At 35.6% G+C, this 18,900-nt stretch overlaps 14 non-coding genes across 14 annotated transcripts; all 14 read right to left on the bottom strand.

Moving 5' to 3' along the window:
• Positions 1 to 579: 579 nt before the first annotated feature.
• On the bottom strand, positions 580 to 662 carry TRNAL-CAG (transfer RNA leucine (anticodon CAG)). Its single transcript has one exon. It is a non-coding gene; the product is annotated as a tRNA-Leu (tRNA).
• Positions 663 to 2,298: 1,636 nt separating this feature from the next.
• On the bottom strand, positions 2,299 to 2,381 carry TRNAL-CAG (transfer RNA leucine (anticodon CAG)). Its single transcript has one exon. It is a non-coding gene; the product is annotated as a tRNA-Leu (tRNA).
• A 678-nt stretch (positions 2,382 to 3,059) lies between these two features.
• On the bottom strand, positions 3,060 to 3,132 carry TRNAF-GAA (transfer RNA phenylalanine (anticodon GAA)). Its single transcript has one exon. It is a non-coding gene; the product is annotated as a tRNA-Phe (tRNA).
• Positions 3,133 to 4,031: 899 nt separating this feature from the next.
• TRNAL-CAG (transfer RNA leucine (anticodon CAG)) lies at positions 4,032 to 4,114 on the bottom strand. Its single transcript has one exon. It is a non-coding gene; the product is annotated as a tRNA-Leu (tRNA).
• A 675-nt stretch (positions 4,115 to 4,789) lies between these two features.
• On the bottom strand, positions 4,790 to 4,862 carry TRNAF-GAA (transfer RNA phenylalanine (anticodon GAA)). The gene has a single exon. It is a non-coding gene; the product is annotated as a tRNA-Phe (tRNA).
• Positions 4,863 to 5,748: 886 nt separating this feature from the next.
• On the bottom strand, positions 5,749 to 5,831 carry TRNAL-CAG (transfer RNA leucine (anticodon CAG)). The gene has a single exon. It is a non-coding gene; the product is annotated as a tRNA-Leu (tRNA).
• Positions 5,832 to 6,506: 675 nt separating this feature from the next.
• On the bottom strand, positions 6,507 to 6,579 carry TRNAF-GAA (transfer RNA phenylalanine (anticodon GAA)). Its single transcript has one exon. It is a non-coding gene; the product is annotated as a tRNA-Phe (tRNA).
• Positions 6,580 to 8,227: 1,648 nt separating this feature from the next.
• On the bottom strand, positions 8,228 to 8,300 carry TRNAF-GAA (transfer RNA phenylalanine (anticodon GAA)). The gene has a single exon. It is a non-coding gene; the product is annotated as a tRNA-Phe (tRNA).
• A 1,658-nt stretch (positions 8,301 to 9,958) lies between these two features.
• Positions 9,959 to 10,031, bottom strand: TRNAF-GAA (transfer RNA phenylalanine (anticodon GAA)). The gene has a single exon. It is a non-coding gene; the product is annotated as a tRNA-Phe (tRNA).
• An 899-nt stretch (positions 10,032 to 10,930) lies between these two features.
• TRNAL-CAG (transfer RNA leucine (anticodon CAG)) lies at positions 10,931 to 11,013 on the bottom strand. Its single transcript has one exon. It is a non-coding gene; the product is annotated as a tRNA-Leu (tRNA).
• A 676-nt stretch (positions 11,014 to 11,689) lies between these two features.
• TRNAF-GAA (transfer RNA phenylalanine (anticodon GAA)) lies at positions 11,690 to 11,762 on the bottom strand. Its single transcript has one exon. It is a non-coding gene; the product is annotated as a tRNA-Phe (tRNA).
• Positions 11,763 to 12,660: 898 nt separating this feature from the next.
• TRNAL-CAG (transfer RNA leucine (anticodon CAG)) lies at positions 12,661 to 12,743 on the bottom strand. Its single transcript has one exon. It is a non-coding gene; the product is annotated as a tRNA-Leu (tRNA).
• A 2,020-nt stretch (positions 12,744 to 14,763) lies between these two features.
• TRNAL-CAG (transfer RNA leucine (anticodon CAG)) lies at positions 14,764 to 14,846 on the bottom strand. Its single transcript has one exon. It is a non-coding gene; the product is annotated as a tRNA-Leu (tRNA).
• A 1,647-nt stretch (positions 14,847 to 16,493) lies between these two features.
• TRNAL-CAG (transfer RNA leucine (anticodon CAG)) lies at positions 16,494 to 16,576 on the bottom strand. Its single transcript has one exon. It is a non-coding gene; the product is annotated as a tRNA-Leu (tRNA).
• Between the last annotated feature and the right edge of the window lie 2,324 nt (positions 16,577 to 18,900).

Raw genomic sequence — 18,900 nt, 5'->3', positions numbered from 1 at the left:
TGATATTAGATGCAAATAATTGGAGCAAAGAAGGAGACAAAAATTTAGAGAAAATATTTTAATGATTGTTAACTTTCAATGTGAAAACGTTTGTCCCAAAATGTGCTGAAACTTAGATGTCAGTATCGCATGCGCATTTCAGACTTTTTAATCTATGATTACCTACTTTTTCAGCTTTTGTTTATTAAGTACTGTTATGGTCTATTGAGGAATGAGGTAAACAAATATGAAATTAGACTTACCTGCAATTCAGTTTATAGAAATCTCCCAGAACAGCCCCATAGGATGTGGAATCTCCGACCTAATAGGGAAAGAGAACACAAAGAGGTGAAATAATCCTCCCCATTCACCGCCCATAGTATTTTTATGGTGCCAAGACAGCTAACATATGCACATAAAACCTATTTCACAATCCTAGAGTTCCGTTTATAGATGACAATTTCAGATTCACCCCAAAAACTCCCAGGTAGTCATAACTTTGGGATCAGGTTTTTTAAGGCCCATTGCTAAGTTTGGTTTGAGCCCCATCTAATCAATAACTGAAGGGAATCTGTATAGTTTCATGAAACGAAAAGGTGATGTCAGAAGTGGGATTTGAACCCACGCCTCCAAGAGAGACTGCGAACTGAACGCAGCGCCTTAGACCGCTCGGCCATCCTGACTTCTTGTGGATTTTGTACCTTAACCAACTTGTCGCAACACACAAAAACATTAATAAATAGCATTTTTCATGTGTGTACTTTTTGTCAGCATTAATTTTCAATCCTCCTTTTATTTTGTTAGGATGTTAGAAATGTTAGATTTCTCACAAAATGCGGTGATGCATCATATTTCTTCAGAAACTACCATTTGGCCACACAGCAGGGTTTTGAAAATAAGAGCACTATTCGGGTTTTGGAATGCAGATTTTGCAAGAATAGTTTGCGGTAAAATTTTCAGATTACCAAACGTACCAAAACAGCAGAAACCCACCCCAAACTGACCCCATTTTAGAAATTACTTCTCACAATGAATTCATATACACCACAGCATTTCATAGTCAAACATACATGGCTGAAATCATTCAGCTAGTGTCTGATACATGATGCCTGTATCAGCTATGCGGTTCCCATTAAATCCTCTTACAGCTTAGTGAAATGGAAATAAACAAAATAGAGGAAAAATTAAAAAAAATAATAATTTGCTCAAAAGGAAAAGCTCCCATTTCTCATCTTTTCAACATTTTATTTTCTGTAGATAGTTAAGATTTTTAGGCCTTTTTTCATTTTCTTTCAGTCATCAGCCCATGTGCTTTGTTCATTTTCTCCTTAAAATGTAAACAGTGAAGAAAAATTATGTTGCCGAAACCCGGGATCTTTAGATCTTCAGTCTAACGCTCTCCCAACTGAGCTATTTCGGCCAAACACAAACAACTTTAAGAGTGTTTGACACTCGGCAAATGTCAAGCGAAACCCCTGAAAATGTATATTTTTATTTTTGCTTTGACTAGTTTTTGCAGCATGATTTCTATTTGAAACTCCTGCCATTTTGTTGTACATGTTTAATAACTTTCATTAACTCTTTGTGAATGAGTAGAAAAAAAATGCAATTTTGACAGATTTTTTTACATTTCCAATTTGACTCTATTCATCATGTTCATTCTAACCCTGTGTTTATGAGACAGGTGATGGTTGCACATAAAACACAATGTGCATGCATAATGTTACATCAAGTTTTATTTGATATTAGATGCAAATAATTGGAGCAAAAAAGGAGACAAAAATTTAGAGAAAATATTTTAATGATTGTTAACTTTCAATGTGAAAACGTTTGTCCCAAAATGTGCTGAAACTTAGATGTCAGTATCGCATGCGCATTTCAGACTTTTTAATCTATGATTACCTACTTTTTCAGCTTTTGTTTATTAAGTACTGTTATGGTCTATTGAGGAATGAGGTAAACAAATATGAAATTAGACTTACCTGCAATTCAGTTTATAGAAATCTCCCAGAACAGCCCCATAGGATGTGGAATCTCCGACCTAATAGGGAAAGAGAACACAAAGAGGTGAAATAATCCTCCCCATTCACCGCCCATAGTATTTTTATGGTGCCAAGACAGCTAACATATGCACATAAAACCTATTTCACAATCCTAGAGTTCCGTTTATAGATGACAATTTCAGATTCACCCCAAAAACTCCCAGGTAGTCATAACTTTGGGATCAGGTTTTTTAAGGCCCATTGCTAAGTTTGGTTTGAGCCCCATCTAATCAATAACTGAAGGGAATCTGTATAGTTTCATGAAACGAAAAGGTGATGTCAGAAGTGGGATTTGAACCCACGCCTCCAAGAGAGACTGCGACCTGAACGCAGCGCCTTAGACCGCTCGGCCATCCTGACTTCTTGTGGATTTTGTACCTTAACCAACTTGTCGCAACACACAAAAACATTAATAAATAGCATTTTTCATGTGTGTACTTTTTGTCAGCATTAATTTTCAAACCTCCTTTTATTTTGTTAGGATGTTAGAAATGTTAGATTTCTCACAAAATGCGGTGATGCATCATATTTCTTCAGAAACTACCATTTGGCCACACAGCAGGGCTTTGAAAATAAGAGCACCATTCGGGTTTTGGAATGCAGATTTTGCAAGAATAGTTTGCGGTAAAATTTTCAGAGTACCAAACATACCAAAAACAGCAGAAACCCCCCCCCAAAGTGACCCCATTTTAGAAATTACTTCTCACAATGAATCCATATACACCACAGCATTTCATAGTCAAACATACATGGCTGAAATCATTCAGCTAGTGTCTGATACATGATGCCTGTATCAGCTATCCGGTTCCCATTAAATCCTCTTACAGCTTAGTGAAATGGAAATAAACAAAATAGAGGAAAAATTAAAAAAAATAATAATTTGCTCAAAAGGAAAAGCTCCCATTTCTCATCTTTTCAACATTTTATTTTCTGTAGATAGTTAAGATTTTTAGGCCTTTTTTCATTTTCTTTCAGTCATCAGCCCATGTGCTTTGTTCATTTTCTCCTTAAAATGTAAACAGTGAAGAAAAATTACGTTGCCGAAACCCGGGATCGAACCAGGGACCTTTAGATCTTCAGTCTAACGCTCTCCCAACTGAGCTATTTCGGCCAAACACAAACAACTTTAAGAGTGTTTGACACTCGGCAAATGTCAAGCGAAACCCCTGAAAATGTATATTTTTATTTTTGCTTTGACTAGTTTTTGCAGCATGATTTCTATTTGAAACTCCTGCCATTTTGTTGTACATGTTTAATAACTTTCATTAACTCTTTGTGAATGAGTAGAAAAAAAATGCAATTTTGACAGATTTTTTTACATTTCCAATTTGTCTCTATTCATCATGTTCATTCTAACCCTGTGTTTATGAGACAGGTGATGGTTGCACATAAAACACAATGTGCATGCATAATGTTACATCAAGTTTTATTTGATATTAGATGCAAATAATTGGAGCAAAAAAGGAGACAAAAATTTAGAGAAAATATTTTAATGATTGTTAACTTTCAATGTGAAAACGTTTGTCCCAAAATGTGCTGAAACTTAGATGTCAGTATCGCATGCGCATTTCAGACTTTTTAATCTATGATTACCTACTTTTTCAGCTTTTGTTTATTAAGTACTGTTATGGTCTATTGAGGAATGAGGTAAACAAATATGAAATTATACTTACCTGCAATTCAGTTTATAGAAATCTCCCAGAACAGCCCCATAGGATGTGGAATCTCCGACCTAATAGGGAAAGAGAACACAAAGAAGTGAAATAATCCTCCCCATTCACCGCCCATAGTATTTTTATGGTGCCAAGACAGCTAACATATGCACATAAAACCTATTTCACAATCCTAGAGTTCCGTTTATAGATGACAATTTCAGATTCACCCCAAAAACTCCCAGGTAGTCATAACTTTGGGATCAGGTTTTTTAAGGCCCATTGCTAAGTTTGGTTTGAGCCCCATCTAATCAATAACTGAAGGTAATCTGTATAGTTTCATGAAACGAAAAGGTGATGTCAGAAGTGGGATTTGAACCCACGCCTCCAAGAGAGACTGCGACCTGAACGCAGCGCCTTAGACCGCTCGGCCATCCTGACTTCTTGTGGATTTTGTACCTTAACCAACTTGTCGCAACACACAAAAACATTAATAAATAGCATTTTTCATGTGTGTACTTTTTGTCAGCATTAATTTTCAAACCTCCTTTTATTTTGTTAGGATGTTAGAAATGTTAGATTTCTCACAAAATGCGGTGATGCATCATATTTCTTCAGAAACTACCATTTGGCCACACAGCAGGGTTTTGAAAATAAGAGCACTATTCGGGTTTTGGAATGCAGATTTTGCAAGAATAGTTTGCGGTAAAATTTTCAGAGTACCAAACATACCAAAAACAGCAGAAACCCCCCAAAGTGACCCCATTTTAGAAATTACTTCTCACAATGAATCCATATACACCACAGCATTTCATAGTCAAACATACATGGCTGAAATCATTCAGCTAGTGTCTGATACATGATGCCTGTATCAGCTATCCGGTTCCCATTAAATCCTCTTACAGCTTAGTGAAATGGAAATAAACAAAATAGAGGAAAAATTAAAAAAAATAATAATTTGCTCAAAAGGAAAAGCTCCCATTTCTCATCTTGTCAACATTTTATTTTCTGTAGATAGTTAAGATTTTTAGGCCTTTTTTCATTTTCTTTCAGTCATCAGCCCATGTGCTTTGTTCATTTTCTCCTTAAAATGTAAACAGTGAAGAAAAATTATGTTGCCGAAACCCGGGATCGAACCAGGGACCTTTAGATCTTCAGTCTAACGCTCTCCCAACTGAGCTATTTCGGCCAAACACAAACAACTTTAGGAGTGTTTGACACTCGGCAAATGTCAAGCGAAACCCCTGAAAATGTATATTTTTATTTTTGCTTTGACTAGTTTTTGCAGCATGATTTCTATTTGAAACTCCTGCCATTTTGTTGTACATGTTTAATAACTTTCATTAACTCTTTGTGAATGAGTAGAAAAAAAATGCAATTTTGACAGATTTTTTTACATTTCCAATTTGACTCTATTCATCATGTTCATTCTAACCCTGTGTTTATGAGACAGGTGATGGTTGCACATAAAACACAATGTGCATGCATAATGTTACATCAAGTTTTATTTGATATTAGATGCAAAAAAGGAGACAAAAATTTAGAGAAAATATTTTAATGATTGTTAACTTTCAATGTGAAAACGTTTGTCCCAAAATGTGCTGAAACTTAGATGTCAGTATCGCATGCGCATTTCAGACTTTTTAATCTATGATTACCTACTTTTTCAGCTTTTGTTTATTAAGTACTGTTATGGTCTATTGAGGAATGAGGTAAACAAATATGAAATTAGACTTACCTGCAATTCAGTTTATAGAAATCTCCCAGAACAGCCCCATAGGATGTGGAATCTCCGACCTAATAGGGAAAGAGAACACAAAGAGGTAAAATAATCCTCCCCATTCACCGCCCATAGTATTTTTATGGTGCCAAGACAGCTAACATATGCACATAAAACCTATTTCACAATCCTAGAGTTCCGTTTATAGATGACAATTTCAGATTCACCCCAAAAACTCCCAGGTAGTCATAACTTTGGGATCAGGTTTTTTAAGGCCCATTGCTAAGTTTGGTTTGAGCCCCATCTAATCAATAACTGAAGGGAATCTGTATAGTTTCATGAAACGAAAAGGTGATGTCAGAAGTGGGATTTGAACCCACGCCTCCAAGAGAGACTGCGACCTGAACGCAGCGCCTTAGACCGCTCGGCCATCCTGACTTCTTGTGGATTTTGTACCTTAACCAACTTGTCGCAACACACAAAAACATTAATAAATAGCATTTTTCATGTGTGTACTTTTTGTCAGCATTAATTTTCAAACCTCCTTTTATTTTGTTAGGATGTTAGATATGTTAGATTTCTCACAAAATGCGGTGATGCATCATATTTCTTCAGAAACTACCATTTGGCCACACAGCAGGGCTTTGAAAATAAGAGCACCATGCGGGTTTTGGAATGCAGATTTTGCAAGAATAGTTTGCGGTAAAATTTTCAGAGTACCAAACATACCAAAAACAGCAGAAACCCCCCAAAGTGACCCCATTTTAGAAATTACTTCTCACAATGAATCCATATACACCACAGCATTTCATAGTCAAACATACATGGCTGAAATCATTCAGCTAGTGTCTGATACATGATGCCTGTATCAGCTATCCGGTTCCCATTAAATCCTCTTACAGCTTAGTGAAATGGAAATAAACAAAATAGAGGAAAAATTAAAAAGAATAATAATTTGCTCAAAAGGAAAAGCTCCCATTTCTCATCTTTTCAACATTTTATTTTCTGTAGATAGTTAAGATTTTTAGGCCTTTTTTCATTTTCTTTCAGTCATCAGCCCATGTGCTTTGTTCATTTTCTCCTTAAAATGTAAACAGTGAAGAAAAATTATGTTGCCGAAACCCGGGATCGAACCAGGGACCTTTAGATCTTCAGTCTAACGCTCTCCCAACTGAGCTATTTCGGCCAAACACAAACAACTTTAAGAGTGTTTGACACTCGGCAAATGTCAAGCGAAACCCCTGAAAATGTATATTTTTATTTTTGCTTTGACTAGTTTTTGCAGCATGATTTCTATTTGAAACTCCTGCCATTTTGTTGTACATGTTTAATAACTTTCATTAACTCTTTGTGAATGAGTAGAAAAAAAATGCAATTTTGACAGATTTTTTTACATTTCCAATTTGACTCTATTCATCATGTTCATTCTAACCCTGTGTTTATGAGACAGGTGATGGTTGCACATAAAACACAATGTGCATGCATAATGTTACATCAAGTTTTATTTGATATTAGATGCAAATAATTGGAGCAAAAAAGGAGACAAAAATTTAGAGAAAATATTTTAATGATTGTTAACTTTCAATGTGAAAACGTTTGTCCCAAAATGTGCTGAAACTTAGATGTCAGTATCGCATGCGCATTTCAGACTTTTTAATCTATGATTACCTACTTTTTCAGCTTTTGTTTATTAAGTACTGTTATGGTCTATTGAGGAATGAGGTAAACAAATATGAAATTAGACTTACCTGCAATTCAGTTTATAGAAATCTCCCAGAACACCCCCATAGGATGTGGAATCTCCGACCTAATAGGGAAAGAGAACACAAAGAGGTGAAATAATCCTCCCCATTCACCGCCCATAGTATTTTTATGGTGCCAAGACAGCTAACATATGCACATAAAACCTATTTCACAATCCTAGAGTTCCGTTTATAGATGACAATTTCAGATTCACCCCAAAAACTCCCAGGTAGTCATAACTTTGGGATCAGGTTTTTTAAGGCCCATTGCTAAGTTTGGTTTGAGCCCCATCTAATCAATAACTGAAGGGAATCTGTATAGTTTCATGAAACGAAAAGGTGATGTCAGAAGTGGGATTTGAACCCACGCCTCCAAGAGAGACTGCGCCTTAGACCGCTCGGCCATCCTGACTTCTTGTGGATTTTGTACCTTAACCAACTTGTCGCAACACACAAAAACATTAATAAATAGCATTTTTCATGTGTGTACTTTTTGTCAGCATTAATTTTCAAACCTCCTTTTATTTTGTTAGGATGTTAGAAATGTTAGATTTCTCACAAAATGCGGTGATGCATCATATTTCTTCAGAAACTACCATTTGGCCACACAGCAGGGCTTTGAAAATAAGAGCACCATTCGGGTTTTGGAATGCAGATTTTGCAAGAATAGTTTGCGGTAAAATTTTCAGAGTACCAAACATACCAAAAACAGCAGAAACCCCCCCCCCCAAAGTGACCCCATTTTAGAAATTACTTCTCACAATGAATCCATATACACCACAGCATTTCATAGTCAAACATACATGGCTGAAATCATTCAGCTAGTGTCTGATACATGATGCCTGTATCAGCTATCCGGTTCCCATTAAGTCCTCTTACAGCTTAGTGAAATGGAAATAAACAAAATAGAGGAAAAATTAAAAAGAATAATAATTTGCTCAAAAGGAAAAGCTCCCATTTCTCATCTGTTCAACATTTTATTTTCTGTAGATAGTTAAGATTTTTAGGCCTTTTTTCATTTTCTTTCAGTCATCAGCCCATGTGCTTTGTTCATTTTCTCCTTAAAATGTAAACAGTGAAGAAAAATTATGTTGCCGAAACCCGGGATCGAACCAGGGACCTTTAGATCTTCAGTCTAACGCTCTCCCAACTGAGCTATTTCGGCCAAACACAAACAACTTTAAGAGTGTTTGACACTCGGCAAATGTCAAGCGAAACCCCTGAAAATGTATATTTTTATTTTTGCTTTGACTAGTTTTTGCAGCATGATTTCTATTTGAAACTCCTGCCATTTTGTTGTACATGTTTAATAACTTTCATTAACTCTTTGTGAATGGGTAGAAAAAAATGCAATTTTGACAGATTTTTTTACATTTCCAATTTGACTCTATTCATCATGTTCATTCTAACCCTGTGTTTATGAGACAGGTGATGGTTGCACATAAAACACAATGTGCATGCATAATGTTACATCAAGTTTTATTTGATATTAGATGCAAATAATTGGAGCAAAAAAGGAGACAAAAATTTAGAGAAAATATTTTAATGATTGTTAACTTTCAATGTGAAAACGTTTGTCCCAAAATGTGCTGAAACTTAGATGTCAGTATCGCATGCGCATTTCAGACTTTTTAATCTATGATTACCTACTTTTTCAGCTTTTGTTTATTAAGTACTGTTATGGTCTATTGAGGAATGAGGTAAACAAATATGAAATTAGACTTACCTGCAATTCAGTTTATAGAAATCTCCCAGAACAGCCCCATAGGATGTGGAATCTCCGACCTAATAGGGAAAGAAAACACAAAGAGGTGAAATAATCCTCCCCATTCACCGCCCATAGTATTTTTATGGTGCCAAGACAGCTAACATATGCACATAAAACCTATTTCACAATCCTAGAGTTCCGTTTATAGATGACAATTTCAGATTCACCCCAAAAACTCCCAGGTAGTCATAACTTTGGGATCAGGTTTTTTAAGGCCCATTGCTAAGTTTGGTTTGAGCCCCATCTAATCAATAACTGAAGGGAATCTGTATAGTTTCATGAAACGAAAAGGTGATGTCTGAAGTGGGATTTGAACCCACGCCTCCAAGAGAGACTGCGACCTGAACGCAGCGCCTTAGACCGCTCGGCCATCCTGACTTCTTGTGGATTTTGTACCTTAACCAACTTGTCGCAACACACAAAAACATTAATAAATAGCATTTTTCATGTGTGTACTTTTTGTCAGCATTAATTTTCAAACCTCCTTTTATTTTGTTAAGATGTTAGAAATGTTAGATTTCTCACAAAATGCGGTGATGCATCATATTTCTTCAGAAACTATCATTTGGCCACACAGCAGGGCTTTGAAAATAAGAGCACCATTCGGGTTCTGGATTGCAGATTTTGCAAGAATAGTTTGCGGTAAAATTTTCAGAGTACCAAACATACCAAAAACAGCAGAAACCCCCCCCAAAGTGAACCCATTTTAGAAATTACTTCTCACAATGAATCCATATACACCACAGCATTTCATAGTCAAACATACATGGCTGAAATCATTCAGCTAGTGTCTGATACATGATGCCTGTATCAGCTATCCGGTTCCCATTAAATCCTCTTACAGCTTAGTGAAATGGAAATAAACAAAATAGAGGAAAAATTAAAAAGAATAATAATTTGCTCAAAAGGAAAAGCTCCCATTTCTCATCTTTTCAACATTTTATTTTCTGTAGATAGTTAAGATTTTTAGGCCTTTTTTCATTTTCTTTCATTCATCAGCCCATGTGCTTTGTTCATTTTCTCCTTAAAATGTAAACAGTGAAGAAAAATTATGTTGCCGAAACCCGGGATCGAACCAGGGACCTTTAGATCTTCAGTCTAACGCTCTCCCAACTGAGCTATTTCGGCCAAACACAAACAGCTTTAAGAGTGTTTGACACTCGGCAAATGTCAAGCGAAACCCCTGAAAATGTATATTTTTATTTTTGCTTTGACTAGTTTTTGCAGCATGATTTCTATTTGAAACTCCTGCCATTTTGTTGTACATGTTTAATAACTTTCATTAACTCTTTGTGAATGAGTAGAAAAAAAATGCAATTTTGACAGATTTTTTTACATTTCCAATTTGACTCTATTCATCATGTTCATTCTAACCCTGTGTTTATGAGACAGGTGATGGTTGCACATAAAACACAATGTGCATGCATAATGTTACATCAAGTTTTATTTGATATTAGATGCAAATAATTGGAGCAAAAAAGGAGACAAAAATTTAGAGAAAATATTTTAATGATTGTTAACTTTCAATGTGAAAACGTTTGTCCCAAAATGTGCTGAAACTTAGATGTCAGTATCGCATGCGCATTTCAGACTTTTTAATCTATGATTACCTACTTTTTCAGCTTTTGTTTATTAAGTACTGTTATGGTCTATTGAGGAATGAGGTAAACAAATATGAAATTAGACTTACCTGCAATTCAGTTTATAGAAATCTCCCAGAACAGCCCCATAGGATGTGGAATCTCCGACCTAATAGGGAAAGAGAACACAAAGAGGTGAAATAATCCTCCCCATTCACCGCCCATAGTATTTTTATGGTGCCAAGACAGCTAACATATGCACATAAAACCTATTTCACAATCCTAGAGTTCCGTTTATAGATGACAATTTCAGATTCACCCCAAAAACTCCCAGGTAGTCATAACTTTGGGATCAGGTTTTTTAAGGCCCATTGCTAAGTTTGGTTTGAGCCCCATCTAATCAATAACTGAAGGGAATCTGTATAGTTTCATGAAACGAAAAGGTGATGTCAGAAGTGGGATTTGAACCCACGCCTCCAAGAGAGACTGCGAACTGAACGCAGCGCCTTAGACCGCTCGGCCATCCTGACTTCTTGTGGATTTTGTACCTTAACCAACTTGTCGCAACACACAAAAACGTTAATAAATAGCATTTTTCATGTGTGTACTTTTTGTCAGCATTAATTTTCAATCCTCCTTTTATTTTGTTAGGATGTTAGAAATGTTAGATTTCTCACAAAATGCGGTGATGCATCATATTTCTTCAGAAACTACCATTTGGCCACACAGCAGGGTTTTGAAAATAAGAGCACTATTCGGGTTTTGGAATGCAGATTTTGCAAGAATAGTTTGCGGTAAAATTTTCAGATTACCAAACGTACCAAAACAGCAGAAACCCCCCCCAAACTGACCCCATTTTAGAAATTACTTCTCACAATGAATTCATATACACCACAGCATTTCATAGTCAAACATACATGGCTGAAATCATTCAGCTAGTGTCTGATACATGATGCCTGTATCAGCTATGCGGTTCCCATTAAATCCTCTTACAGCTTAGTGAAATGGAAATAAACAAAATAGAGGAAAAATTAAAAAAAATAATAATTTGCTCAAAAGGAAAAGCTCCCATTTCTCATCTTTTCAACATTTTATTTTCTGTAGATAGTTAAGATTTTTAGGCCTTTTTTCATTTTCTTTAAGTCATCAGCCCATGTGCTTTGTTCTTTTTCTCCTTAAAATGTAAACAGTGAAGAAAAATTATGTTGCCGAAAGCCGGGATCGAACCAGGGACCTTTAGATCTTCAGTCTAACGCTCTCCCAACTGAGCTATTTCGGCCAAACACAAACAACTTTAGGAGTGTTTGACACTCGGCAAATGTCAAGCAAAACCTCTGAAAATGTATATTTTTATTATTGCTTTGACTAGTTTTTGCAGCATGATTTCTATTTGAAACTCCTGCCATTTTGTTGTACATGTTTAATAACTTTCATTAACTCTTTGTGAATGAGTAGAAAAAAATGCAATTTTGACAGATTTTTTTACATTTCCAATTTGACTCTATTCATCACGTTTATTCTAACCCTGTGTTTATGAGACAGGTAATGGTTGCACATAAAACACAATGTGCATGCATAATGTTACATCAAGTTTTATTTGATATTAGATGCAAATAATTGGAGCAAAAAAGGAGACAAAAATTTAGAGAAAATATTTTAATGATTGTTAACTTTCAATGTGAAAACGTTTGTCCCAAAATGTGCTGAAACTTAGATGTCAGTATCGCATGCGCATTTCAGACTTTTTAATCTATGATTACCTACTTTTTCAGCTTTTGTTTATTAAGTACTGTTATGGTCTATTGAGGAATGAGGTAAACAAATATGAAATTAGACTTACCTGCAATTCAGTTTATAGAAATCTCCCAGAACAGCCCCATAGGATGTGGAATCTCCGACCTAATAGGGAAAGAGAACACAAAGAGGTGAAATAATCCTCCCCATTCACCGCCCATAGTATTTTTATGGTGCCAAGACAGCTAACATATGCACATAAAACCTATTTCACAATCCTAGAGTTCCGTTTATAGATGACAATTTCAGATTCACCCCAAAAACTCCCAGGTAGTCATAACTTTGGGATCAGGTTTTTTAAGGCCCATTGCTAAGTTTGGTTTGAGCCCCATCTAATCAATAACTGAAGGGAATCTGTATAGTTTCATGAAACGAAAAGGTGATGTCAGAAGTGGGATTTGAACCCACGCCTCCAAGAGAGACTGCGACCTGAACGCAGCGCCTTAGACCGCTCGGCCATCCTGACTTCTTGTAGATTTTGTACCTTAACTCTTTCCAAATTAGTCAGCAGAAATATGACCATCAATTGTCATTGAAAATTATTTTAAAATAATTAATATTACAGTTTTTATTTCTATACATTTGTTTAAACTATTAGTTATAAAGCCTATTTTGAGCTAAAAGGCCAAGCCCCATTTGTTAAAAAATATGACATGTATCACCTTATGCAGTAATAACTCTGGAATGCTTCTACATATCCCCGTAATTCTGAAAGTGTTTTTTGTGACACATTGTACTTTACATTAACTGTAAATTTAGGTCAATAAACTTTTAGTTTTTTTCTGTGAAAATATCTAAAGTTTGCTTAAAATTTTGAAATATTAGTCATTTTTATTCTTTGACTGCTTATACCCTTAAACCAACTTGTCGCAACACACAAAAACATTAATAAATAGCATTTTTCATGTGTGGACTTTTTGTCAGCATTAATTTTCAAACCTCCTTTTATTTTGTTAGGATGTTAGAAATGTTAGATTTCTCACAAAATGCGGTGATGCATCATATTTCTTCAGAAACTACCATTTGGCCACACAGCAGGGCTTTGAAAATAAGAGCACCATTCGGGTTTTGGAATGCAGATTTTGCAAGAATAGTTTGCGGTAAAATTTTCTGAGTACCAAACATACCAAAAACAGCAGAAACCCCCCCCCCCAAAGTGACCCCATTTTAGAAATTACTTCTCACAATGAATCCATATACACCACAGCATTTCATAGTCAAACATACATGGCTGAAATCATTCAGCTAGTGTCTGATACATGATGCCTGTATCAGCTATCCGGTTCCCATTAAATCCTCTTACAGCTTAGTGAAATGGAAATAAACAAAATAGAGGAAAAATTAAAAAAAATAATAATTTGCTCAAAAGGAAAAGCTCCCATTTCTCATCTTTTCAACATTTTATTTTCTGTAGATAGTTAAGATTTTTAGGCCTTTTTTCATTTTCTTTCAGTCATCAGCCCATGTGCTTTGTTCATTTTCTCCTTAAAATGTAAACAGTGAAGAAAAATTATGTTGCGGAAACCTTGGATCGAACCAGGGACCTTTAGATCTTCAGTCTAACGCTCTCCCAACTGAGCTATTTCGGCCAAACACAAACAACTTTAAGAGTGTTTGATACTCGGCAAATGTCAAGCGAAACCCCTGAAAATGTATATTTTTATTTTTGCTTTGACTAGTTTTTGCAGCATGATTTCTATTTGAAACTCCTGCCATTTTGTTTTACATGTTTAATAACTTTCATTAACTCTTTGTGAATGAGTAGAAAAAAAATGCAATTTTGACAGATTTTTTTACATTTCCAATTTGACTCTATTCATCATGTTCATTCTAACCCTGTGTTTATGAGACAGGTGATGGTTGCACATAAAACACAATGTGCATGCATAATGTTACATCAAGTTTTATTTGATATTAGATGCAAATAATTGGAGCAAAAAAGGAGACAAAAATTTAGAGAAAATATTTTAATGATTGTTAACTTTCAATGTGAAAACGTTTGTCCCAAAATGTGCTGAAACTTAGATGTCAGTATCGCATGCGCATTTCAGACTTTTAATCTATGATTACCTACTTTTTCAGCTTTTGTTTATTAAGTACTGTTATGGTCTATTGAGGAATGAGGTAAACAAATATGAAATTAGACTTACCTGCAATTCAGTTTATAGAAATCTCCCAGAACAGCCCCATAGGATGTGGAATCTCCGACCTAATAGGGAAAGAGAACACAAAGAGGTGAAATAATCCTCCCCATTCACCGCCCATAGTATTTTTATGGTGCCAAGACAGCTAACATATGCACATAAAACCTATTTCACAATCCTAGAGTTCCGTTTATAGATGACAATTTCAGATTCACCCCAAAAACTCCCAGGTAGTCATAACTTTGGGATCAGGTTTTTTAAGGCCCGTTGCTAAGTTTGGTTTGAGCCCCATCTAATCAATAACTGAAGGGAATCTGTATAGTTTCATGAACGAAAAGGTGATGTCAGAAGTGGGATTTGAACCCACGCCTCCAAGAGAGACTGCGACCTGAACGCAGCGCCTTAGACCGCTCGGCCATCCTGACTTCTTGTGGATTTTGTACCTTAACCAACTTGTCGCAACACACAAAAACATTAATAAATAGCATTTTTCATGTGTGTACTTTTTGTCAGCATTAATTTTCAAACCTCCTTTTATTTTGTTAGGATGTTAGATATGTTAGATTTCTCACAAAATGCGGTGATGCATCATATTTCTTCAGAAACTACCATTTGGCCACACAGCAGGGCTTTGAAAATAAGAGCACCATTCGGGTTTTGGAATGCAGATTTTGCAAGAATAGTTTGCGGTAAAATTTTCAGAGTACCAAACATACCAAAAACAGCAGAAACCCCCCAAAGTGACCCCATTTTAGAAATTACTTCTCACAATGAATCCATATACACCACAGCATTTCATAGTCAAACATACATGGCTGAAATCATTCAGCTAGTGTCTGATACATGATGCCTGTATCAGCTATCCGGTTCCCATTAAATCCTCTTACAGCTTAGTGAAATGGAAATAAACAAAATAGAGGAAAAATTAAAAAAAATAATAATTTGCTCAAAAGGAAAAGCTCCCATTTCTCATCTTTTCAACATTTTATTTTCTGTAGATAGTTAAGATTTTTAGGCCTTTTTTCATTTTCTTTCAGTCATCAGCCCATGTGCTTTGTTCATTTTCTCCTTAAAATGTAAACAGTGAAGAAAAATTATGTTGCGGACACCTTGGATCGAACCAGGGACCTTTAGATCTTCAGTCTAACGCTCTCCCAACTGAGCTATTTCGGCCAAACACAAACAACTTTAAGAGTGTTTGATACTCGGCAAATGTCAAGCGAAACCCCTGAAAATGTATATTTTTATTTTTGCTTTGACTAGTTTTTGCAGCATGATTTCTATTTGAAACTCCTGCCATTTTGTTGTACATGTTTAATAACTTTCATTAACTCTTTGTGAATGAGTAGAAAAAAAATGCAATTTTGACAGATTTTTTTACATTTCCAATTTGACTCTATTCATCATGTTCATTCTAACCCTGTGTTTATGAGACAGGTGATGGTTGCACATAAAACACAATGTGCATGCATAATGTTACATCAAGTTTTATTTGATATTAGATGCAAATAATTGGAGCAAAAAAGGAGACAAAAATTTAGAGAAAATATTTTAATGATTGTTAACTTTCAATGTGAAAACGTTTGTCCCAAAATGTGCTGAAACTTAGATGTCAGTATCGCATGCGCATTTCAGACTTTTTAATCTATGATTACCTACTTTTTCAGCTTTTGTTTATTAAGTACTGTTATGGTCTATTGAGGAATGAGGTAAACAAATATGAAATTAGACTTACCTGCAATTCAGTTTATAGAAATCTCCCAGAACAGCCCCATAGGATGTGGAATCTCCGACCTAATAGGGAAAGAGAACACAAAGAGGTGAAATAATCCTCCCCATTCACCGCCCATAGTATTTTTATGGTGCCAAGACAGCTAACATATGCACATAAAACCTATTTCACAATCCTAGAGTTCCGTTTATAGATGACAATTTCAGATTCACCCCAAAAACTCCCAGGTAGTCATAACTTTGGGATCAGGTTTTTTAAGGCCCATTGCTAAGTTTGGTTTGAGCCCCATCTAATCAATAACTGAAGGGAATCTGTATAGTTTCATGAAACGAAAAGGTGATGTCAGAAGTGGGATTTGAACCCACGCCTCCAAGAGAGACTGCGACCTGAACGCAGCGCCTTAGACCGCTCGGCCATCCTGACTTCTTGTGGATTTTGTACCTTAACCAACTTGTCGCAACACACAAAAACATTAATAAATAGCATTTTTCATGTGTGTACTTTTTGTCAGCATTAATTTTCAAACCTCCTTTTATTTTGTTAGGATGTTAGATATGTTAGATTTCTCACAAAATGCGGTGATGCATCATATTTCTTCAGAAACTACCATTTGGCCACACAGCAGGGCTTTGAAAATAAGAGCACCATTCGGGTTTTGGAATGCAGATTTTGCAAGAATAGTTTGCGGTAAAATTTTCAGAGTACCAAACATACCAAAAACAGCAGAAACCCCCCAAAGTGACCCCATTTTAGAAATTACTTCTCACAATGAATCCATATACACCACAGCATTTCATAGTCAAACATACATGGCTGAAATCATTCAGCTAGTGTCTGATACATGATGCCTGTATCAGCTATCCGGTTCCCATTAAATCCTCTTACAGCTTAGTGAAATGGAAATAAACAAAATAGAGGAAAAATTAAAAAAAATAATAATTTGCTCAAAAGGAAAAGCTCCCATTTCTCATCTTTTCAACATTTTATTTTCTGTAGATAGTTAAGATTTTTAGGCCTTTTTTCATTTTCTTTCAGTCATCAGCCCATGTGCTTTGTTCATTTTCTCCTTAAAATGTAAACAGTGAAGAAAAATTATGTTGCCGAAACCCGGGACCTTTAGATCTTCAGTCTAACGCTCTCACAACTGAGCTATTTCGGCCAAACACAAACAACTTTAAGAGTGTTTGACACTCGGCAAATGTCAAGCGAAACCCCTGAAAATGTATATTTTTATTTTTGCTTTGACTAGTTTTTGCAGCATGATTTCTATTTGAAACTCCTGCCATTTTGTTGTACATGTTTAATAACTTTCATTAACTCTTTGTGAATGGGTAGAAAAAAATGCAATTTTGACAGATTTTTTTACATTTCCAATTTGACTCTATTCATCATGTTCATTCTAACCCTGTGTTTATGAGACAGGTGATGGTTGCACATAAAACACAATGTGCATGCATAATGTTACATCAAGTTTTATTTGATATTAGATGCAAATAATTGGAGCAAAAAAGGAGACAAAAATTTAGAGAAAATATTTTAATGATTGTTAACTTTCAATGTGAAAACGTTTGTCCCAAAATGTGCTGAAACTTAGATGTCAGTATCGCATGCGCATTTCAGACTTTTTAATCTATGATTACCTACTTTTTCAGCTTTTGTTTATTAAGTACTGTTATGGTCTATTGAGGAATGAGGTAAACAAATATGAAATTAGACTTACCTGCAATTCAGTTTATAGAAATCTCCCAGAACAGCCCCATAGGATGTGGAATCTCCGACCTAATAGGGAAAGAAAACACAAAGAGGTGAAATAATCCTCCCCATTCACCGCCCATAGTATTTTTATGGTGCCAAGACAGCTAACATATGCACATAAAACCTATTTCACAATCCTAGAGTTCCGTTTATAGATGACAATTTCAGATTCACCCCAAAAACTCCCAGGTAGTCATAACTTTGGGATCAGGTTTTTTAAGGCCCATTGCTAAGTTTGGTTTGAGCCCCATCTAATCAATAACTGAAGGGAATCTGTATAGTTTCATGAAACGAAAAGGTGATGTCTGAAGTGGGATTTGAACCCACGCCTCCAAGAGAGACTGCGACCTGAACGCAGCGCCTTAGACCGCTCGGCCATCCTGACTTCTTGTGGATTTTGTACCTTAACCAACTTGTCGCAACACACAAAAACATTAATAAATAGCATTTTTCATGTGTGTACTTTTTGTCAGCATTAATTTTCAAACCTCCTTTTATTTTGTTAAGATGTTAGAAATGTTAGATTTCTCACAAAATGCGGTGATGCATCATATTTCTTCAGAAACTATCATTTGGCCACACAGCAGGGCTTTGAAAATAAGAGCACCATTCGGGTTCTGGATTGCAGATTTTGCAAGAATAGTTTGCGGTAAAATTTTCAGAGTACCAAACATACCAAAAACAGCAGAAACCCCCCCCAAAGTGACCCCATTTTAGAAATTACTTCTCACAATGAATCCATATACACCACAGCATTTCATAGTCAAACATACATGGCTGAAATCATTCAGCTAGTGTCTGATACATGATGCCTGTATCAGCTATCCGGTTCCCATTAAATCCTCTTACAGCTTAGTGAAATGGAAATAAACAAAATAGAGGAAAAATTAAAAAGAATAATAATTTGCTCAAAAGGAAAAGCTCCCATTTCTCATCTTTTCAACATTTTATTTTCTGTAGATAGTTAAGATTTTTAGGCCTTTTTTCATTTT

Source organism: Ranitomeya imitator, chromosome 10 (assembly GCF_032444005.1).
Source record: "Ranitomeya imitator isolate aRanImi1 chromosome 10, aRanImi1.pri, whole genome shotgun sequence".
NCBI lineage: Eukaryota > Metazoa > Chordata > Amphibia > Anura > Dendrobatidae > Ranitomeya > Ranitomeya imitator.
The sequence above is the reverse complement of the archived record's forward strand: the minus strand, read 5'-3'. Positions and strand labels throughout refer to the sequence as shown.